We start from the raw sequence: 15659 nt of genomic DNA on the forward strand, positions 1-15659 counted from the left end.
TAAACCTGTCTCTTGCCGTGAATCTTCCTTCTCTCCAGCCCTCCCGAGTCCTCCGCTACAACCTTTGTACCTATTTTGACTTTTTTTTTTTTTTCTCCCCTCCCTTTGGTTTCTAAAGGAGTCCCCTCCAACCTGTCTGTAGGTATGTTTGTGTAACCAGACACTGAGAGTAGCTGTCTGCCGAGGAATTAACTCGACAACCCCCAAAGCTTAGTTTGCATTCAATGGAGGTGTTTGTTTTTCAGGTTTAAACTTCCAGACGGGTTGAAGAAATCGCCCAAAAGGGACCACTTGGCAGATTTTGTTTCCTCCCTTGAAATCCCACTGGACGTGGAGCAGGTGGGAGATCGGGAGGGGAGATATTTTGGGGGGTGAGAAGGAAGGTGGGTGGGATGGAGAGTGTCCAGGGGCTGAGTGGTGCGGGAAGGAGGTAAAAGGGCTTTAAAGCTGGGAGAGTGGAGCCGCGCTTTCCCGGTTCTTTTCCTGCGAGGGCAGGGAGGATAGCTCAGGCTCTCGTTCGTTAAAAATAAATACTACAGAAGTTGGCAGATTTTGTAGTTTTAGAGAAGTGGAGTCTCTCCAGGATTAACGTAAAAAATGTTGATGTTTGAGGAACTGCTCTTGCTCAACCCGTAAATAAAGTGGAGATGTTGACAGCTTGTCTAGCCTCTGGTAAACGAGAACAAAAAACATTTCATTTCTTGAAGGGCATCAATAATTGTGAGGGTGGGAGGGAGAGGAAGGAGTTTAACTATTAACCTTTATCTGGGATCGTAAATGAGTTGAAACTCGTGTTTCTGAAGCTTCTTTTATGCATTTGCTTTTCTGTTTCCCCCTCTCTGCTTTCCTTCCCTGATGATGGTGAAAGGTAAATGAAAACGATGATGCTTGCATTAATTGGACAAGCAGGCGATTTTATGGCTCGCCAGTAAAAAATAAACGTCACGGGAAAGTTGCTGTTTGTAGTGCAAGCAGTGGGAAAGTGGTCTGGAGGGTGTGTAGCTGGGGGGGAGCGGTAAATCGGCGGTGCTGGCTTCGGGTTGAGCTGTTACTTCAGGGTTTTTTGGTTTTGTGCTTCCAGATCATTCACTTGAAGACGCCGGAGGACAATTTGAGGAAGGTAAGACAGCCTTTTCCCCAACAATTGCATCCTCCGGGGCCACGTACTGTGTGTACTTGACTATTTGCCTACTGCTCAGGCCCACAGTGCTCGGGAAATGCCGATCTGTTGCTGGCCATGGTGTGAATATTGGGAAGTACAACATTTTGTAGCAAACAGATAAGCTTCTTTTACACACGGAGATGCTTGTTAAGCCGATGAATTTCTCCTTTCCAAAAAGGGATACCTTTTCTTTCCTTAATTAGAATGTAGCTTAGGAAAACAGGAGATGAAGAGCTCAATGAAAAAAATCCTGTTCTGACCATTATTTTGGTATGAATTAGGGAAAAAATCATATTCCCCATACCTTCTTAATTGCTGCTTTCCCAAATGTGTTATGATACTTTGTGGCATGATTCTTGTCTGCAATGAAATAGAATGACTGTTACTACTTCTGAAAATAAACAGTGTGCAGACCCCAGAAGCCTTCTCTTTCCATTTAATGAAGTGAAAGCAGGAAATCTTAGGGAGGCGGCAAGGGTAGGAGAGATAGGGGATCATAAAATTTGGCAGAGCAAGTGACTGGGGGGATGTCTTTGTTAGTTTGTCAGCGTTGCAGTTACAAGCAAAATACGTTGTTCCAGTAAATGCAAATTCAAGTAATTTCAAAGGAAAATTGTAAAAATGCTTTCTCATTATTTTTTTCTTATGAAGAACAGACTCTTTCACATGACTGTCATTATTTTGTCATTCGCTTGTCTAGGAATCAAAAATACAAAGACTGAGTAATAACTGCTTATTCTCATGAGTTCCTGTAGAAATCTGTACAGCACACTCAGCCTCAGTTCTGAGTGAGGTCCTCTTCCCTGTCTGTCCTGTCCCCCTCTTTAAATGAGTCTCTGCCAGCAACAAGTGTGTTGATATACTGATCTGAAGGACTTGGGCATGATGCCAACTCAAGCAATTTAAATGACATTGTTAATAGTGTCTCTACTGTCCTTATCACCCAGTAGTTGCCTTTAATAAACTCAGTGAACTTCCAAATGATAATCATGGATGACAAATTAACTTGAGTCCTAGCTCTCCTATTCAGATGAACTCTGTTTTGCTCTGATTGATAAATAATAAATGCTAATTGCAGATGAGCTATGAGAATTTGCAGAACATACCTCTTCTGTAAATATGTGATTTCTTTCAGGCAAATAAGAGCCCATTAGATTGTCTGAAATAACTCCAAACACTAAAGTGTTCCCATGGATTCTGGTACTAGCAGTGCTATTTTCTTAATTTTTTCTGTGCTAATAAATTTATGTGAGGCATTGCATCCTGCAAATAAATCCTTAGCAAACACTTCAAAATAGGAAATAATTTTACATAAAGTAGGTAAGCCACTATAATATGTCTAACAAATTAAAACAGTCTGTAATTCCTGTAAAGCATTTTGGATGGAAGTGAAAATGATTGTTCCATCAATTTCAATTTGAAATAGGTAACCTTTAAGAAGCAGCTAATAACAGTTTCAGAACTGTGACACTGTCAAACAGTAAGCTGTCAAACAGTAAGAGTTTCAAAGTGTTTTGAGTACCTCTAGTACTCATACTGACTTTCCCCTCATAGAATTGAAAGATTACAACACAATCTGAAACTACAGAGGAACAGTCAGAATATTGCAATTGTCAGTTTAACTGCAGATTTCATGTATGATTCCTTAGATAATGATTTTTATTTCTTAAGTGATTCAATTCTAAAAATATCTATGCTAGATCTCATCTTCCTGATTTCCAAACTTGCTAAACCTTGCCAAAAGCCTTAGAAGTGCTCGTGGTCTCAGCAGCTGTTAAGAGCTTGCTAAAGTACCTAATATTAATAATAATGTATTTTATGTCTTGTGGCTGTGATTGAAATAGTGCTGTGTGCTTAACTGGTAAGTTTGGAAATGCTCTTCTTAATGGCAAAGGTTGTATTTTTGAAAATTAATCCAGGAATGCAGATGGCCTAATGTCACAGGTTTGCTTTCTTGTGGCTTTGCAAAATTAACTCCTTTGGTACCAGTGAAAACTGATTAGATTGTCTTAGAAGTAATAATAGATAAAAATAAGCAATTATTTTCCTAAATCCTTTGTACAACTGAAGATGTCTGACAGATTTATTTATTTTACTTTATGTGTCAACAGTTATAGCAATAACAAAAGTTGTTTAAGCGACAGCTTTTGTAAAAGTGAAAGGCTCGACCTGAGATCCTACTGAAAACTTACCACGAAACTCCTACAGCCGAAAGAATGGGGCTAAGAAGGGAGTGTGCCTTTATGTATATATTCGCTATATATTAGTTTTGTAGATTTGGGTCATTTCTTGATATGTATCTGCTATGTACATTAAAATTAAGTACTTTTTGATTCCAGGTAAAATTTAGAAGGTAGTGATGTGAAGACACAGTATTTCTAGAAACACTTTTTAGCAGTTGACAGGTCACTCCTCCTTTTTGGATGCTCTGAAATGATGATGATGACTTTCCGATACTCAGGATGTGAAGTTAAAAGCAATCTTCTTTATTAACCCTTGTAATTTATGAGGGTCTTTTTCCCTGTAGTCCTCCTCAAACCTGATAGTCCTTTCAGTTTCACAGTTGGCCTCACGTTTGACTTTCCTTTCTGCTTTGAAGGCTTGTCTGGGTTTGCAGTTGTACTGTTCTGTGCAGGGCTGGGTGGCTGTTCTTGAAACCATATGGGTGTTAGTCGTCAAGAATTGTTGCCACCATTCTTGATTCCTCGTTCTTATTAAAAACAATGCTACGGATCTCTTCATTAGCAATGTATCACATTAGAAACCACATGTTAAGCATCATATACTTGTATAATGACATTTAGAAAGATAAGGCTTGTAGAAGACAGTGGAAAGACAAGACTTCAGGCTTGGGGTGTTTTTGGTGAAAACTAGGCACATTAAATGCACAGAAAAAGTGTTTAGGTTCAGAAGGATTTCCAGATGTAGTGTGTCTGAAACATTTCTATCTGAAAATATCTCTTTTACATTCCTTTTTTTTCTGTGTTCAATACTTAGGACTTGAAATTGCTAGCATGCATAGTAAGCACAATCTTACTCTGGTGGCATTCCTCACAGTAGTAACTGGAATAATTTTTGGTAAAGCAGTGCCCTGTGTTAGCAGAATGGACTAGCCCTTGTCTTTTAAGCTCCACAGGGCAGGGAATTGTCTTCAAAGTATTTTCTGTAAAGTGCCTGGCATGCCTGTGTGTGTCAAAACATGATAAATAATAACAAACAGTAGTTGACAATTTATGTAGATTTTTTTTTTTTTAATCGTTATTTTGGAATTTGCCTATAGGGGACTTTCTAGCAAAAAAGAAAAATGCCAGAGTGGCTTCCAGCTGGGACAAGATGTGCTCTGATGGCGAGAGAAGCTTTTAATCGGAACAGAACACACATTTAACCGATAGTATCTTCTGTGAAGCCGTTGGGCCAAAACATCAACTGGTGTAAATCAGTGTGTCTCCAGTGAAGTCTGTGGAGACACAGCTGACTTACACCAGATGATGTGAGTGTTCTTTTTGGCTTTAACAATTTTCCTTTAATCTTCTTGCCACTTAAACTTTTACTATGATCTGCCCACATTCCAGAAGTGTGGAAGGAAGATGGAATAACTTTTCCTTACTTTCCTCCTCCTTTAAGCCTTTGGTGTCTTTTCTTTTGTGTGATGATTTATGCATTTTTAGTTATATATGCTCTAATCTCTTCAAGCTTGTGAAGGTAGGTGCCCTCAAAATCACACCTGAAAAGGAGTGCCATTATATTCAGAAACTCATCAGTCTTGTCTAGCTTCCCAGATGTAGGTGTATTGTAAATAATATCCTTGCCGTACTGTATTTGTGATTAAAGGTTCCTAAATACTGTTATTGGAAACCATCTCCATAGCAATTTGTGTCCTATGAAGAAGTTTAGAAGCATTGCCCCCCACATCAATTTCCCAGAATAATTTTATTGTGTCTGCCAAGTGTCTTAATGTTTTAGTTACTGAAATGCATCATCCAGATAAAGTAATTGAAAATACTGAGTGTATACATCTTGTGTGGTGGGAAGACTCAAGTGATATTTGGGTAGTAAACAGGAGAAATAAATTATTTTTCTTTATCTTCCAAGCCTCTAATAAACATTTTTGAAGGCAGTGTTAGTAAACTAGCTCTTGTTAGACGTGGGAAAACTGTTTGAGTAGAGAGCCACTAATTTTCAAAAATTCAAGTTAATTCTTGTTCTTTCCTATAGAAGCATGATGCCATTTTTGGAATTTCAGTATAAATATTTTTAACAAAACTTGCTTTGTTAAGTAATGCAGAAAAGTAATCAAGTCTTTTAGGTGATTGCCCAAAATTGATAGTTCTGAGGAAAGATGGGACACTTGTGAGAGTGTGTGTGTGTGTTCACATTTGGAAGCAACAGAGAAATAAATCCTAACACAAACAGCAGCTATGAGGAGAAATGTGATTAACTGCCTATGCATACATTTTTGCTCAAACGTCTTGTCACCCTGTGCCCAGTTTTTCCCGATCTTTATAAACTAATAATATCTTCAGTGGGGAAAAAAAAACCTAATAAGATGAAAATATTGTGCCCAGATGCTGCCCTGCAGCAGGTCACATAGAAATGATGTCTGTAGAGACTGTTAAAGAGTGAATTCTGCAAATGGAAATGAGAACACTCCATTTCCTTTGAACTGACTGGAAAGTTACCTTCCTCGTCCCAGCTTGCCAGTTCTTCCAGAGCTATAAAGGATCATAGTAACTAAGCCTTTCACCAGTATTTTATTAAAGCAGGAAATATATGTAATTACAACATTTCAAGTGACTCAGTAAAGATATGAAGAAAAATAATATATGCACTAATTTTAGTTCTTACAGGCACTCAGATGTCAATTTCCTTTTTGTTTGTAGTTAGAAAAAGCTTTGGATGGAAACAAGGCTGCAAAAAGGGCAAGAGTTGATGCCAAAAGAATAAAATGCATTTCAGAGCCTACCTTGATTTAATTTTCTATTGGTGATACAGTTTTTGCAGAAAGTGAAAATACTCTTAACAAAACTCTAAACTTGATTGTAAGGCTTTAAGGGTTATAAGGGTTAGCCATTTTAAAAGATGTGTCTCTTCAATATACTTCCAGCTTGTGCCAAGAGACATGTTTTCAGCCTTCTTTTTTTTTTTTTTTTTTTAAATCTATTGTCAGAAACGCTTTTCAGGTCTTAAGTTAGTCCTAGTGGGGCATCAGCTCCAGTTGAGTTATGACAGTTTATAGCAGCTGGACTGACTTGGGAGCCTGGTTCTGCTAATGCGACATACAGTGGTCAGATTTCACAAATAAGCATGTTACAGTAAGGAAAATTGAACTTCTAGATTTTTATCCAATGATTTCCTAAAAATACAAAATTATAAGATGCCTTCATAAAGTCCTGTTATTTCACTCTTTTAAATGGTTTTCTGTACAGTATTTACAAATTCCAGCTAATGATGAAGAACCAAATGCAATAAACATACATTGTAGATTGCTATGCCTAATGGTGTTTTTAGGGTTGTATATACTTTACTAGTATTTAATTTATCACTGAAAGTAATTTCTCTGTTCAGTTCCTTAAGATTATAAGAGCAGCTTATGAATTGGGGAATGATTTCTGTTATATATTTTCAAGTAATTTTTTACCTCTGATGAAATAACAGAAGTGTACAAAGGCAAGAGGTGGGTGCTGGGAAGTGATATAGAGCAAGTAAAAAGAGAAAATATTTTTTTAAAGTGGGGATCAATAAAGCTAGAAATTACTGCTTTTTTGTGAACTTTGTTCCTAAAGATAAACCCACCCCCAAAGCATTTTTTGTTTCGGAAGGTTTATAAGTAGTGTAAAACAGTGGAAGAAATTATATGTTGTGGGTTGCTTTTGTTTGTACTGAGTATTTTTTAAGGCTAGTTCTCAGAGGATTTTGTATACCAACCTTAATGATTCTGTATTAACTACAGATCACTCCTGGCCAGTTACAGAAAGTCTATATGATGCCTAGTCATGTAAGAGTTTTGTTTTGAAACAAACCTTTTTTTCTTTTCTTTGTGCTTCTGTATTATAAACAATGCGAGTAGCATGTTGGACACACAACACTGAATAGCAGTACACCCAGAAGTTTGGTAGATTGTGAGTTTTATCCTTCCACCCTTGCTCTGCAGTCGTGTTTGCACAAGAGAAGTATCCAGTTATATGAATCTGATTACAGTGGGAGGGGAACACATGGGATGGTGCAGACAGAAAGTTGTTAGCGTGGGAGTGCTTGCAAGGTCAGAGCCTTGTACTGTAAGTTGGACCTCATAATTTGAAAATGAAAGCATATTAACCTATAAGCTTAAAAATAGTTGCCCTTAATTTAGATACACATTGACAGAGTCCTGAGGCCTCCTAAGTGCTCTTCTGCGGTGACTTTATGCTGAGTTACATATTGTAGAATTTACTAATGAAATAGAAAAAAAAAGCCTGATCAAAGCAATTGTTAGAAATGTCACTATTTGATAAGATCATCTGCTGAAAATAAAGGGGGAAATGAGATCTGACAGAGGTAAAACCAGGTAAATAGCTTTCAGCTCTGCTTTTGTTACTGAAGAAGAAAGAGAAACAATAGGTGCTGTTTAGAGTCAGAAGCTGCCCTTGTAACCTCTGCTGCTCTTAAAATGCCTGAAGGTTATTGCATGGTTCATGGTGGCTTTTATGCTTGCAGTTCAACTTTTAATTTTCTAACAAAAGGAGATGCAGTAGCAGCCTGCTGATAAAACACCATGCAGAACAATCAGAGAAAAATGGAAAAATTCCTTTATTCCTTCTTTCCAGTTACTGAAATATACTGGCATATTTTTAGCAGAAGGAGAAAAGCATTGCCTCCTATGTTAAACTTCCAAAGCTGAAGACTGATTTTTAAAAAGTAGGAACATTATGAGGATGGGATGTGCATTTGCATTCAATAGCCCCAGCCCAAACAAATTATTTGTTGCATGCTGTTATGGGGAGTGATCCGAATGTCCACAGGGGCTGTACCTATTTCAACAAGATTTCTACTTCTTGCTACACTGGCAAAATTGTGTCAGCTAGCCTTAAATCCAGTGTTCGCAGCGTCAAAACTCCAGCTGCCTGCCCAGAAATGTTCCTGCTGAGCATGAGAAGCACCCTTTCTCTGCGAGTTGTGAAGCAGTGCACAGTCTTAAGTAATACAGACGAACTTCAGCCAGCGCTTTGGTACTGTCCTTACATGCGCTGCTTGAATTTGTTGGTGTGATCGTTGCTGGTGTTTAGAATGCTGAACTTCCTGTGATGCATTGTACTTGGATACCAGTAGGATCAGAGAAGGGGTCAACTTCTGAAGGTATTGTTTCCAGTGCAGCGGAAAGTAATGGAATGTAGCAGTTTTAGGAATGTACACCTGTGAGTATATAATAAGAGAGTATCTGTTTGTGTATTTTCACCACTGACATTCAGATCAAAGGTCCCCTAGGTGGTGGTGTGGTAAGAAAAGGGAAAGGGGCCATATGTCTTACCAACTCTGACCTGTCCTATTGCTCCTTGTTTTCAAGTTTTCACTAGAAAGTCAGTCATGAACCAGCTTTGATGAGGTGGCTTATCTTCAGGGGCTCACTTAATGCATATGGATATTCCGTTCAAGAAGTGGCAGATTTAGGTCTCAGTGGTTAAAAGAAGAAATGGTATCAGCAAGTGCTGCCACTTAAATATCAAAACTGATGCCCAGTCTTGCACTGGACGATGTTGGGGTGTTGTCACAAGCACTTAAAAAAGCCCATTGTGTTTTGAGGCAGTGAGCGTGACTCCTGGATGACTGATGCCAGAAAGGCTGACAAGCTGAGAAACATCTTCAAGCCTTCACAAACACAGACTGGCTTAAGCATCTTCCATCCTTTACAACTACATGCCAGCTAAAACAAAAAGCTGAGGAGGAGCCTGTCTCTTGCCTTCCAGCTTGCTTACAGCTAAAGGAAATGTATCCCAAATGGAGGAGACTCCCCCAGGCTCTGGAATTTGATTAATTAATCATCACTTTCAGCCTGCTCATTAAATAGTTTTTCTTTTCTTACTTGGGCAAATGAAAAAGATGATTACACCTGGGAGAAACAATGACACCTGTTAAATCTTCCTCTATTGTTAAGCACAGTTAAAAAAAAAATAAATCTAATTTTAGATTTTGAGTAAGTAGAACTATCCTTGCTTGCTTTTTATATAGGTTATATGGAATTGTGCTGGTACATATTTGTATCAATAATGTATGCCATTATGTGTGGCAGTATTTCTTCTTTAACTGAATTTGCTTAACTCAGAAATACTTTCTTATTTATGAAGGTAGAGAGTCTCTTAATGTCAAATTTTTGCTTGCTTCCTTGATACATCTGACTTGATTTCTGTGTAACAGAGGTATTTTACATGAGAGTCAAAACTGTTGTCACCAGTGGTTTTCTGCTTCTGTAGTGTTAACATTTTGGTCATGATAGACGTCTTGGCAGTTTATGATGTAATTTATCATGTTGCTTCAGTGCTGGGGCTTTGTCAGCAACGGGGAATTTCAGGAAGAATTTTCCATTGGCTCAATAAAGCCAGCAGCAGCACTGTGAGAATTTTACATGGAAATCTGAGCGTGGATAAAGCTTAAGGGAAACTACTTGCGTGTCTGATTTTGGGGCACATTTGGCAAGAGGTAGTAAGCCAGGGGTGTTGGATAACTGTGGTCATCAGCAGCTTAGCTTGCAGTCTGTGCTCAATGTGTGTAAGGCCTCTTGCAGTCTTTTCTCAATGTGTTGTGTAAAGTTATTAGCACTTTGATAATACACATTTTTCCCTTTCCCTGTGGTCTCGCAGCTCCAGTTTGCTCTGGATGAATTCCTGGGGCACATTGTTTGCTCACTGTACTTAGGCTTGGGAAATCAGTATCTTACTAGGCGATAAAGATTGTTGTTCAGACAGTTTGATTTGAGATACTGTTTCTGAGATTGTCTTTCTTGATTATCTTTCTGGTTTGTTTTATTCGGGTTTATTCCACAGAAAAGCACAAGCTGGGTATAATTTGCAAATATTTACTTTAGTTGAACAGTTTTCGCAGCGTGTTCCCCTAGTCAAAGGGTGGGGGAAATATGCAGTAAGGCCTGTGACACCATTTCACACAACCCATGGCCACATGGTTTTATTTTATTTTTGCTTTCTGTTGGCAGACACTAAAGGGGGTGCTAATTCGTGGCCTGCTAATTTTGCTTAGAAGGTCTATTCAACCATCAGCACAAAAAAGGGTTACCAGCCCTGCTGCTGTCTATGGCAGCTGTGGTGCAATAGCAGCACGTGCTGCTATGATCACAAGGCTGGACTGTTGTAATCCCTTGCAGTGGAGCTTGCAGCCCAGCTTCTCCTTCGCTTGCCCACCGCCTCTCTGGAAAGGAGCACCATGGTTGCTTGTTAGCCAGTGGTACTGTATGCTTGCTGTGTCGGCCCTCTGTGTTTTTGAGGGGTTAGCAAGCTATGAAACAGTGACTTGATTTTGAGCTGGTGCTGCTATGTGTGTTTCAAAGCTACATGGTAGGACCTAGTTACATTTAAATGTGAAGCTTCGGTCTGAAGGATGTTTATCTTCAGATGCTAATCTGTTTAATTTTCCCACTGTGACAGTGGCTACCAGCAGGGGTAGTGAAATGTTTACCTACTGGACCGTGCCCCGGCCCTTTGAGTTTACCTCTAGTCCATCCTTGGTCATTTGATCAAAGTGGCATTGTTCCAAAAGGTGCAGGTCCACAACCACTTCAGCGCTCTCCTTCCAGTTCTTGCCTTCTCCCTGCCTCTAAAGCTGGCTCACAGCTGATACCATATGAGCCACCTGGCAGCTCTCAACCTGCAGACTAAGCCACAGAAAATCAAGTAGCTTTCTGCAGGTTTATTTCCCTGAACTGGCTTTTCATGGGAGCGGACATGCTCCACCCCCAGCAGCAAAGATGTGGGAGCAAACAGCCTGCATGAGGGGAACAGTAGCACAGCCTTTGCATCAATGCAGTTTAGTTCCCTTGAAAGTGTTGTAAAAACGCAGCTTTTCCCTAGCACTGTGGCTATTACACGTATTTCTAACCAGGAAAGCCTTTTCATTGTTTCATCACATGTCTGTACACATGAGAATGAGACAAAAGCTAGGGACATTTTATGCATCACTGTTAAAGGGGCAGGGATGTGGAGGTGGGGGGAAGGGAGGCCTGTTTGTTTTAAATGTTATAAAAATCCTTGTGCTTGCCAGTGATTGAGAACTGGCCCGTATTGTCATATTATCTTTCTTTATGCTTGGAGATAATAGCATAGCAATTTTCAAACTAGGAAACTTAGACCCAAGGAACAAGGGTGCAGTCCGCCTGGCTCTATGCCTGTCTTCATTCCTGCTTTCTGCAAAAGACTTGGCAATACCATAGCAGGCATTTTTGGCTGAGGCAAGGAGTCTATTTGCAGTATTTACGTAAATTTTTTTTTTTTTTTTTTGAGGAAATGCCACTCACTGTACTTCATACTTAAGGTGATCAGCCAGCGGGAGAAAATGAGTTTGTTGCTGTTTAGGTTGCTAAAGTAAATAAACTACTTTCTGCTTATGATTTTGCCTTTAAAATACTTTTAAATATCAGATTTTTTTATATTACTTTCTCCCTCTCTTCAAAACAAGGCTAAAGAACTTAAGTAGGAGCTGTCTGAGTTTGGAATTGGGAATACTAATTCTTTTATTAAATCCATTTGCTTATTTTGGTTATCAGCTGAAGAATTGGTGGAAAAAATTCAAAACCCCAAAACCTGAATGTATGACATGCATAATTTAAAAACCCCAACAAAAGTCTAATTAAAATATCTTGCCCTGCCAATTGCATAAGTTTTCATGTATCTCTTGGTATATGTGATGTTTAAAGCCAGCAAAAATAACTAGTGAGATAGAGTTCAAGGAGAGGAGGAAAAAAGTCCCCAGACAACTTGGAGAGAAAGTTGGATTTTGATACAAAAATAAATGCAGCAACAAGCATAATGCCTTCTGTCTTCAGAGTAATGTTAAAAAGGGTTTGTTAACGTTTCATCCTCAGAGGGGCTTTGTTATATTCCAGTGATTCCTTGGATAAAGTGATTTTTATGTCCTTTTCACTTGTATTTAAGTGGGATTTCTCTCAGATAAACAAAGTAACACACACTCAAAGACTCTTTCTGCCTCATTTAAACACCCCACCTTATCAAAACTCCATTTCCATGAGTGATGGATCTTGGCTCTGGATGGGAGACTGAAGTATTCAATTACCTTATTTTCATGTGCTAATGAAGCAGAATGTGGCTTTAGGGGGTTTCTTTTCAGCAAGGTAGCCTGTTTGGTTATGCACATGCTGCCTTCTTATGTTTCCTTCCACATCTCTGTCTACACTCAAGCGGTGGTCTTAATGGGCAACAGTGGCTAATCCGTCTGCGGGACAAGCCTTGGCCTTCTTCAGCCCAGCGGGAGCATCCCTGGCCTGTAATTAGCGGAGCCATCAAGCCAACTGTTTGGCTCGAAATGACTTCTTCTGGCACCTCTTGCAACAACTTTATATGCTGAAAATCCGTGAAGATCGGTTTTGTTTTTCTCAATTTTCTTTGCATCAGGGAGTGTTGATGTGAGCTCTGAAATCCTCACTCCAAAGTGCAGCAGGTTTGTACTCTGGTAACTTCGTCCCTCCTCAAAATGGGAAATGTACAGTTTAAATGTTTGCTGTTATTTGTTCAGCTGAGTTTAAAAATGAAGGTGCATTTGTCACTGAGAGTCAAATCGTAGACTCATAGAATGGTTTGGGTTGGAAGAGACCTTAAAGATCATCCAATTCCAGCCCTTGGGGAGGGACACCTTCCACTAGACCAGGTTGCTCAAAGCCCCATCCAGTCTAGCCTTGAACACTGGCAGGGATGGAGCAGCCACAGCTTCTCTGGGCAGCCTGTGCCAGTGCCTCAGCACCCTCACAGTGAAGATATTCTTCCTAATTATCTAATCTAAATCTTCCCTCTGTCAGTTTAAAGCCATTCCCCCTTGTCCTGTCACTGCACGTAAGGAAATCCCTCTCCAGCATTTCTGTAGGCCCCCAGATGGCAAAGGGAAATATTTTTTATATCTGTGTCATGCTGCTGACAATGGAGGAGAGATTTTTATTTAGCTTGGGCACTCTTCAGTACTGGCAAATCTCTTTGGCATCTTCTGCTTTACTTCCATGAGGGGTCCCAATTTTCATACTCTTGAAGTTAAGCTTTTACTTAGTGCTTAGCTAAAACAGGACATTAAGTGTTCAATGCTTTACATGATAGCTCCTTAGCTGCAGCTGCACATCCTTTTAGCACTGTATAATGAAAATTAACATGCTGTGGGGGTTTTCCTAACAACTGTATGCTAGGAATTACTGTGTCAACTTCACCACAATGGATGATGGAGGGAAATAACCATCCAGCAGTTACTCACTGCCAGTTATGAAGTTGAGGAATTGGAAAAAGGCAACCAATTTCCCTTTTTTCTCTTCCCCCAAAGAATGAAATGGAAACGTACACTGAAACATATCCAAGTTTGGTGGGTGGTGTTTTGGTTTTGTTGGTTTTTGTGTGTGTATGGAGACTTCTAAAGAAAGTGAAGAGCAACTTAAATAACTTTGGTAGGTATAAGAATAATCACCTTCAGTTCTCCTGTAAAGCATTAACATGCGTAGCAATAGACTTTTAATAGAATGTAAGTTACACTTTTTCCCCCCTAAGATTCATGAAGAATGTTCTTAAGAATTATGCAATGTTGTAATGAGTCTCTGCTCCCACTAACTGATGGTAACTAGTAAGTAAGAGGAGGAAGTGTAATAGACACTGAGTAGTAGTACAGATTTTTTAAGTTGCACCATGCTGCTGGGTGTCCTGGATTTTCCTGAAGGAAAAATAGGGAAAAGAAATGCATGAAAACAGAAATGGAAGCCCTTGGATATTATCTTGATATAATCTTTCACAAAGATCCTGAAGTAAGTGTGATGGTAAAGTCCTGGCATGAATTAAAACAAGTGAAAAAAGTAGGAGGCTGGTAGTAACAGTCCTCAGTTCTGAACCTGGAGGAGATTCCTATTTAAGTGGAGCTTTAAAAAACTGGTATTGGGAGTGGTGTGTGTTTAGGCAGAGAGAGATCAAGAAGCATCTGTGATAAGTAGGCTTACCTGGCCGGTGGGTTGAAGTTGTGTACGTTAAGGCTGTTGGGAGAGAGAACTTGAGAAGTACACAAGAAAATTAGGTAACTTAATAACACACATCATACTTTGTGGCTGAAGTACCTAGCAAGCCAGATTTGATCAGGACAGTGATGTTACCACTTCTCCTCCATGGAAACAAGGCTCCTTGTTCTGTTGCACCCCTTGAACAGGGCTTTCGTGCAAACACCCAGGAAATTCACCTTCTGTGAAGGAAATTGCTGGCATGCTCCCTCCTCACCCCTGCAGCCTTCCTCCCCTTGGGGATGGGAGAATTTCCATGCCTCTCCCTTATCTCTTGGATATCCTATCTCCAGAATGAGCTGAGGAAGAATAAGGTGTAGTGGTAACTCTGCAGAGTTACTGGCTACCTTTGGCAACTAGAGACATATCCTGTGATCTGAACCAAGTCACAGCAGCTCTTTCATCCCTTAAATTTGTGGAAACAGCCCTGTGCTCTTTAGCTACAGTTGGGTAAAAGGTTTTTGTGACTAATAACTTAGTTTGCCAATATGTGCTGTTCTGGAAAGCAAATCAGTTAACTTGGTTATGAATTCAGTTTGTTGTTCTGGTTAAGAGCTGAGAGTTTTCAATTCCAGCTTTTTTAAGATTATTTCTTTAATTATGCTGAAAGTGCAGCATCTCAGAACATCTTTTTCAACATATAAGATGTATTTTTAAAAATACACAGGCTTTCTTTGGGAACCCTTGATGAGACATACTTTATTTCACATTGCTTAAAATTATGAATTAGTCCCAAAACAAAACTTTTTCACTTCAGAAAAAAAACAACCAACCAAACAAAAACCCACAAAACCCTGCTGCCTTCTTAATTGGTTTTCAGACAATTCTCATGCTTCTTTTCTCCACATCTTTTTCTGTGTCGCGTTCTCGTATCCAAGTTAATAGGGTGTCTGGTATTTCTGTATGGCTTGAAGTTACTGAAGCAAACTTAGAAGAGTTTTGAGGAGTTGGGGAGAAAAAGGGGGAAGCAATGTAGCAGAATGTTTCCTGACTTGAAAAAGTAAATTTGGGTATAGTGCTGCACTTGAGCTCAACAAGAGCAGATACCTGACATGCATTTGGAGCTGACAGAAAATTAAAAATGAACTGCATATCTATTTTACAAAAGTATTTCAGACTAAAAAGACCATTTGTTATTTTAGTTACTTAGGCTGTTAGCTTATTTCCCAGGTGTTTTTCAGCTGATGACATCTCACTATAGTTTCTAATTTTAACTCCTGTCTCACTTTCTGGTTCTCATACACTAGCATCTTGCTGCACCATTTT

General features: G+C 39.4%; 1 protein-coding gene across 1 annotated transcript in view; it reads left to right on the top strand.

The window, feature by feature from the left end:
• Positions 1-231: 231 nt before the first annotated feature.
• Positions 232-15659, top strand: part of PRDM1 (PR/SET domain 1) — a 103981-nt gene continuing 88553 nt past the window's right edge. Inside the window, exons 1-2 of the mRNA XM_057404691.1 lie at positions 232-339; positions 1082-1120. The gene's annotated coding sequence lies outside the window, so the exon portion shown is untranslated. The remainder of the gene's footprint in view (positions 340-1081; positions 1121-15659) is intronic.

This window comes from Pezoporus wallicus, unplaced genomic scaffold, assembly GCF_028554395.1.
Source record: "Pezoporus wallicus isolate ANWC-B61680 ecotype Strahan unplaced genomic scaffold, APGP_CSIRO_Pwel_v1 contig_6923, whole genome shotgun sequence".
NCBI lineage: Eukaryota > Metazoa > Chordata > Aves > Psittaciformes > Psittacidae > Pezoporus > Pezoporus wallicus.